The sequence below is a fragment of the Macaca nemestrina genome, chromosome 17, assembly GCF_043159975.1.
Source record: "Macaca nemestrina isolate mMacNem1 chromosome 17, mMacNem.hap1, whole genome shotgun sequence".
NCBI lineage: Eukaryota > Metazoa > Chordata > Mammalia > Primates > Cercopithecidae > Macaca > Macaca nemestrina.
In genome coordinates this window covers 90,350,232-90,357,188 of record NC_092141.1, presented here as the reverse complement: position 1 = coordinate 90,357,188, position 6,957 = coordinate 90,350,232, and the positions used below count along the sequence as shown (strand labels likewise).

Genomic DNA, 6,957 nt, shown 5'->3' with positions numbered 1-6,957 from the left:
CCGTCTCAAAAAAAAAAAAAAAAGAAATGCCCCCAGCTGTACGCCTCCTCCTTGCCTGCAGTACTGTGCTTCAAGGTCACCTTGGCTGCCCCGTTGAACACTGCAGCCCCCATGCAGCCCCTCGAGCAGCTATGCACACTCTCGACAACGTAGGCGCCAGCGCTTGGCTCCGTGCCGTGTCCCAGCTCCTGTGCACCCACACTGGCCCTATGTGCCCATGTGGTGACTGAACCAGGCAGCCGGCTGACCCATGGGGTGCCCCTTCCCTGAGAGCTGCTTCCTTCCTCATCCACAGGGTACTCAGAGACTGGCCCCGGGCTGGGTCCCTGTCTGGAGCGCCTGGGATGACTGCAGAGGCTGCTGTCAAGGTAGCTGTGCTCCGTGGCCAGGACAAGCAAGTTGACCTAGGGGCCCAGGACACTACGATGAACTCTCTGGCCCCACAGCCCGGCCCTGAGCCTCCTCTGCTGAAGCCAGCGGTGCACTGATGGCGGCACGGGGCCTGGATGATTGGCGCAGGAATAAGCAAAGAGACCCTGGACCAAAGGGCGGGTCCAGAAAGCGGAGCCTCCCCTATGCTGATCGATAACAAAGGCCTCTGCAGAGCAGGCGGCAGAGGTGGCCTTTCCCTGCCAGGTATCTAGTATCGGTTGGACATTGACAGAAGAAAGTGACCCCATCCCCACAATTAATGTAAAATGAGTCATAGAGCGGGCTGGGCACGGTGGCTCACACCTGTAATCCCAGCACTTCGTGAGGCTGAGGCAGGCAGATCACTTCAAGCCATAAGTTCAAGACCAGCCTTACCAACATGGTGAAACCCTGTCTCTACTGAAAATACAAAAATTAGCTGGGCATGGTGGCGCACTCCTGTAATCCCAGCTACTCGGGAGACTGAAGCACAAGAATCATTTGAACCTGGGAGGCAGAGGTTGCGATGAGCTGAAATTGCACCACCACACTCCAGCCTGGGTGACAGAGCGAGTCTTTGTCTCGAAATATAATAATAATAAATGAAATAAAATAAGACGTAGAACAAAGTGTGAAAAATAAGCCCCAAAGCTTCTAGAATAAAACATAGCAAAATCTCTTCAAGACACTGTGGTCAGGCCAGATGCAGTGGCTCACACCTGTAATCCCAGCACTTTGGGAGGCTGAGGAAAGGCTTAGGGCGGATCACCTGAGGTCAGGAGTTCAAGACCAGCCTGGCCAACATGGTGAAACCCTGTCCCTACTAAAAATACAAAAATTAGCTGGGTATGGTGGCAGGCACCTGAAATCCCTCCTATTTGGGAGGTTGAGGCAGGAGAATCACTTGAACCCAGGACGTAGAAGTTGCAGTGAGCTGAGATCACGCCACTGCACTCCGACCTGGGTGACAAAGCGAGACTCCGTCTCAAAAGAAAAAAGAAGACACTGAGGTTAGCAAAGATTTCTAACATAGAACACAAAGGGACTTGCCATAAAAGACTGGACTTCCTTAAAATCAACCACTTCGAGACACCATCAAGAGAGTGAAAAGGTAAGTTGCAGACGAATGCGCTGTTCGCCTTGGTGTGTCTCCATAGATTCTGGACCAAGGTCTTCTGCCCAGAATATATCAAGAACTCCTACAAACTGATAAGAAAAAGATAAACAAACCAATTTTTAAAATGGGCAATACACTTGAACAGGCACTTCACAGACCTGAAGCACGTTGAAGGGGCTAAATGCAGTGAAAAACTGGTCAGCCTCATTAGTCTGAGGAAATAAGTCATTAGTCACCAGGGAAATAAGCATTTAAACCACACTGAGATGCCACTTCATACCTTCACAAAGGCTAAAATTACAGACTGACTATTCCGTCTTTATTTATTTATTTTGGAGACAGAGTCTTGCTCTGTTGCCTAGACTGGAATGCAGTGGTGTGATCTTGGCTCACTGCAACCTCAGCCTCCTGGGTTCAAACTATTCTCCTGCCTCAGCCTCCCAAGTAGCTGGAATTACAGGCATGCACCACCACGCAAGGCTAACTTTTGCATTTTTAGTAGAGACGGGGTTTTACCATGTTGGCCAGGCTGGTTTTGAACTCTTGATCTCAGATGATCCACCCGCCATGGCCTCCCAAAGTGCTGGGGTTACAGGTTTCAGCCACTGCGCCTGGCCAAAGACTGCCTATTCTAAACGTTGGTGAGGATGTGGAACAACCACAGCTCTCCTCTCCTTCCAGTGGGAGTTTAACGTGGCACAACCTCCTGGAAACCATTTGGTGAGTTCTGTGAATTCCTATGCCTTCCCTATGACCCAGTAATTCCGCTCCTAGGTGGAGTTAACCTGTGATGGTTAATTTTCTGTGTCAACTTGTCTGGGGCACGGGGTGCCCAGATGTTTGCTCAGCACAATTTGGGCTGTTTCTTCGAGGGTGTTTCTGGATGAGATGACTGGGGGCTCTCAGTGAAGCGGACTGCACTCCCCAGTGTGGGCTGGCCCCATGCACTCAGCTGAGGAAACACTGGGATGGAGTAAGAAATCCCGGGAATCGGAGGGCCAGCTCTCCCTGGGTCTCAAGCCTGCCAGCTTTCAGCCTGGAGCAGTGGTATCGCCCTCCGGGGTCTCCAGGGTGCCAACTGTGGCTCTCGGGACTTGTCAGCCTCCATCATCACGAGAGCAGATTCCTTCTCATCGATCTCGTTCTCCAGATACAGAGACGGGTGTTGTCTCCTGTTGGCTCTGGTTCTTTGGAGAACCCCGGCTAATACACACCCAAGATGGAGAAGGGCTTCTATGACCAAGGGACACAAACAGGAACCTACCGAGCAGAGTTCCTCATCACAGCCCTTGTGCGTTTCTTTAGGGATACCGTAACAAAGTTCCCCAATCGGGCAGCTTAAAGCAACACCAGCGCATTCTCTCACAGTCTGGGAAACCAAGGCCTGGAATCAAGGCATGGGCAGGATTGGCTCCTTCTGAAAGCTCTGAGGGAAAATCCTTCCAGCACCTCTTCCCAGCTGCTGGGGGCTGCAGCAATGCCGCCCGTGTATCTGTGTCTAGACTCCCTCCGCCTCGATCTTCTGAGGACACCTGTCATTGGATTTAGGACCCACCCAACTCCAAGATAATCTCAGCTCAATGTCATTAATGAATGACATTTACAAAGATTATTTTTCCAAAGAAGGTTCCTTTCATAGGATCTGGGTGGACACATCTTTTGGGTGCCACCATTCAACAAGCCCCAAACCAGAAATAACCCAAATGTTCATCAGTGGGAGGCTGGGTCAGCGTGCTGTGGTTTATTCCTACAATGGAATACAATTCAGCAACAAAGAGGAACCACCGATGCCCGCGGCGACTCAGACGAATCTCCCAGGCATGACTGAACTGGAGCAGTAAGACAGGACCGAGGCCTGAGGAAGGTGAAGCGACACACGTGAGCTGGCTCAGTATTTGTTTGTTTGGTTTTTTCCAGATGGAGTTTCGTTCTTATTGCCCCGGCTGAAGTGCAATGGCGTGGTCTCGGCTCACTGCAACCTCTGCCTCCCCGGTTCAAGCAAATCTTCTGCCTCGGCCACCCAAGTGGCTGGGATTACAGGTACCCGCTACCACATCCAGCTAATTTTTTGTATCTTTAGTAGAGATGGGGTTTCTCCATGTTGGTCAGGCTGGTCTCAAACTCCTGACCTCAGGTGATCCACCCACCTTGGCCTCCCAAAGTACTGGGATTAGAGGTGTGAGCCACTGCACCGGGCTCGGGCCTTTTTTTTTTTTTTAAAGAGAGAGTTTGCTCTGTCACCCAGGCTGGAGTGCAGGTGGCATGATCTCGGCTCACTGCAGCCTCCACCTCCCGGGTTCAAGCAATTTTCCCACCTCAGCCTCCCAAGTAGCTGGGATTACAGGCACCCGCCACCATGCCTGACTAATTTTTGTATTTTTAGTAGATACAGGGTTTCACCATGTTGGCCAGGCTGATCTCGAACTCCTGATCCCAGGTGATCCACCCGCCCCGGCTTCCCAAAGTACTGGGATTACAGGTGTGAGCCACCGCGCCCGGCCGAGACTCTTTTGATGTCAGAAAAAATGCCGAATGCCAGAATCTGGGCTCCTGGTGTGTGGGCGGCTCCACATCGGGCTTTGGCACGTATGTTGAGGGGTCTGCCTTGGCCCCTCCCTTCCTGGGCCCAAGCAGATGGGGTAGCAGGCGGGGAGGGGCCTCAGTTGTCCAGGTGGGCCTTCTGGCCCACCCTACTCTCCCCTCCACACAGGATGGGGTGTCCTGCGGGGTGAGGGAGCCTCAGGGCTCCCACACAGTCTGAACGCTGGAGCTTGGGCCCCACCGCACTGGGTCTCCTCCCCAGGGCGCAACAGGCCTCACATCATAGGGCATCCCCACCCTACCTCCCCCTCAACCCCACTCAGGCTAGGCTCTGCCTAGGCCCCTTGGGGCTGCAGTTTCTCAGGAAACAGCACTGCCCAGAGCGCCTCCCCCACAGCAGCCACTGCCCGCCCCGCCCTGGGCATCACTCCTTGCGGCCTGACAGGTGCATGTGGGTGGCAGCATGGCAGCAGGCTCCCTGTGCAGTGTGCTTCCTGCCAGGGAACTCGCTGGTCTCCTGCTGGCATCACACATCCCTGACCCTCCCTGAGGGTCCTCCCAGGTTTCTCAGGCCTGGGGCAGGGGGCAGAGCAGCAGGAGACAGAAGTGGTGATCCACCAGGCAAGGGGCTGGGCTGGCGAAGGCACCCCCTGGGATCCCTGGGATCCCTGGACAGGCTGGGGCCAGGAATGGAAGAGGCTCAGGGCGGGTGCTGGGGCAGAGCCCGGGAGCTGGAGGAGAAGCACGTGGGGAGAGAGCAGAGCCCCACTGAAGGGAGCCACAGTGAGCCCCAGGCACAGATGGGACAGGCCTTGAGTCCTTTTTGGCCAGACTTCCAGGAGGAATGGTGAGAATGCAGGGGTGGGCTGCCAGGAGCCTGAGGAGCCCGTCCACATCTGCCAGGCACCGTCTGTACGAGAGGCCAGCTTCCAGCGTGGCTGAGGTCCCAGGTCCCTCCGTGCCCAGCAATGCCTGTGTCCCAGACAGCACAGGTTGCTGCCTCCTTCTCACCAGCAGGACCTGCTGAGCATCTGAGCTGCCTGGGGTGTCACAGGTGAGCCAGCAGTGACAGGTGGGAGGTGATGTGTCATGGGTGAGCTAGTGGTGGCGGGTGGGAGGTGCTGAGCCAGTCCTGGGTGACATATGGGTGGATGGGAGATGTCCCACGCCACACTGTGGTTTTTTTGTGGGTTTTTTTTTTGTTTTTTTTTTTTTTTTGAGATGGAGTCTCGCTGTGTCATCCAGGCTGGAGTGCAGTGGCAAGATCTTGGCTCACTGCAAACTCCGCCTCCTGGGTTCACGCCATTCACGCCTGCCTCAGCCTCCTGAGAAGCTGGGACTACAGGTGCCCACCACCATGCCCCGCTAATGTGCTGGACTACAATTGCAGTATTGGTGTGAATGCATGTAACTTTTCTTTTCTTTTCTTTTCTTTTTTTCTGAGATGGAGTCTTACTGTGTCACTCAGGCTACAGTGCAATGGCACAATCTCAGCTCACTGCCACCTCCGCCTCCCGGGTTTAAGCGATTCTCCTGCCTCAGTCTCCTGAGTAGCTGGGATTATAGGCATGCGCCACCACGCCCAGCTAATTTTTGTATTTTTAGTAGAGATGGAGTTTCACCACGTTGGCCAGGCTGGTCTCAAAATCCTGACCTTGTGATCCGCCTGCCTTGGCCTCCCAAAGTGCTGGGATTACAGGCGTGAGCCACCGCGCCCGGTCTCGCTCTCTCTCTCTTTTTTGTTAAGGGTCTCACTCTTGTTGCCCATGCTGGGGTGCAGTGATCAAGGCTCACTGTAACCTCGAACTCTTGGGCTCAACTGATCCTCTCTCCTCAGCCTCCTGAGTAGCTTGGACTATGCACGGCTTCATGCTTTTTCATACAGTAAATGAATAGAGCGAGGTAGAGGGGTGTGTGTTTGTGTGTGTGTGTGCAGTTCCCAGCTCTGCCTGTCAGAAGGGCCCGGAAACAATGAAGTCCCAGTAGTCATGTGCACACCCAATGCCCTGCCCAGATCTCAGTTCCGTTTCCCACTAACAGGAACAGAGGTTCTTTGGAGCGAAGGCTACATCCAGGGCTGGGGCAGGGAATGTTTGAGATGAGCCTGGGATATCCTGTTGTGCCAGGAAGTCAGGAAGCACTCAAGGAAACAGGCCGGGCGTGGTGGCTCATGCCTGTAATCCCAGCACTTTGGGAGGCCAAGGTAGGAAGATTGCTTGAGCCCAGGAGTTTCAGAACAGCCTAGCCAACATGGCAAAACCCCATCTCTACAAACAGACACGCAAAAAAATTAGCCAGGAATGGTCTGTATTAGTCTGTTATTATGCTGCTAATAAAGACATACCTGAGTCTGGGTAATTTATACAGGAAAGAGGTTTAATGGACTCACAGTTCCACATGGCTGGGGAGGCCTCATAATCATGGTGGAAGGCGAAGGAGGAGCAAAGTCACGTCTTCCATGGAGGCAGACAGAGCGTGTGCAGGGGAACTCCCCTTTATAGAACCATCAGATCGGCCGGGCGCGGTGACTCACGCCTGTAATCCCAGCAGTTTGGGAGGCCGAGGTGGGCGGATCACAAGGTCAGGAGATGGAGACCATCCTGGCTAACCCGGTGAAACCCCGTCTCTACTAAAAAATACAAAAAGTTAGCCGGGCGTGGTGGCGGGCGCCTGTAGTCCCAGCTACTCGGGAGGCTGAGGCAGGAGAATGGCATGAACCCAGGAGGCGGAGCTTGCAGTGAGCCAAGATCGTGCCACTGCACTCCAGTCTGGGCGGCAGAGCGAGACTCCATCTCAAAAAAAAAAACCATCACATCCCGTGAGACTTATTTACTACCTCATGAAGACAGCACGGGAAAGACCCACTCCCATGATGCAATTTCCGCCCA

The 6,957-nt window shown here is 53.9% G+C and overlaps 1 pseudogene; it reads right to left on the bottom strand.

Annotated features, from left to right (window-relative positions):
- Nucleotides 1-4,429: 4,429 nt before the first annotated feature.
- Nucleotides 4,430-6,491, bottom strand: LOC139359309 (uncharacterized; annotated as a pseudogene).
- Nucleotides 6,492-6,957: the final 466 nt, after the last annotated feature.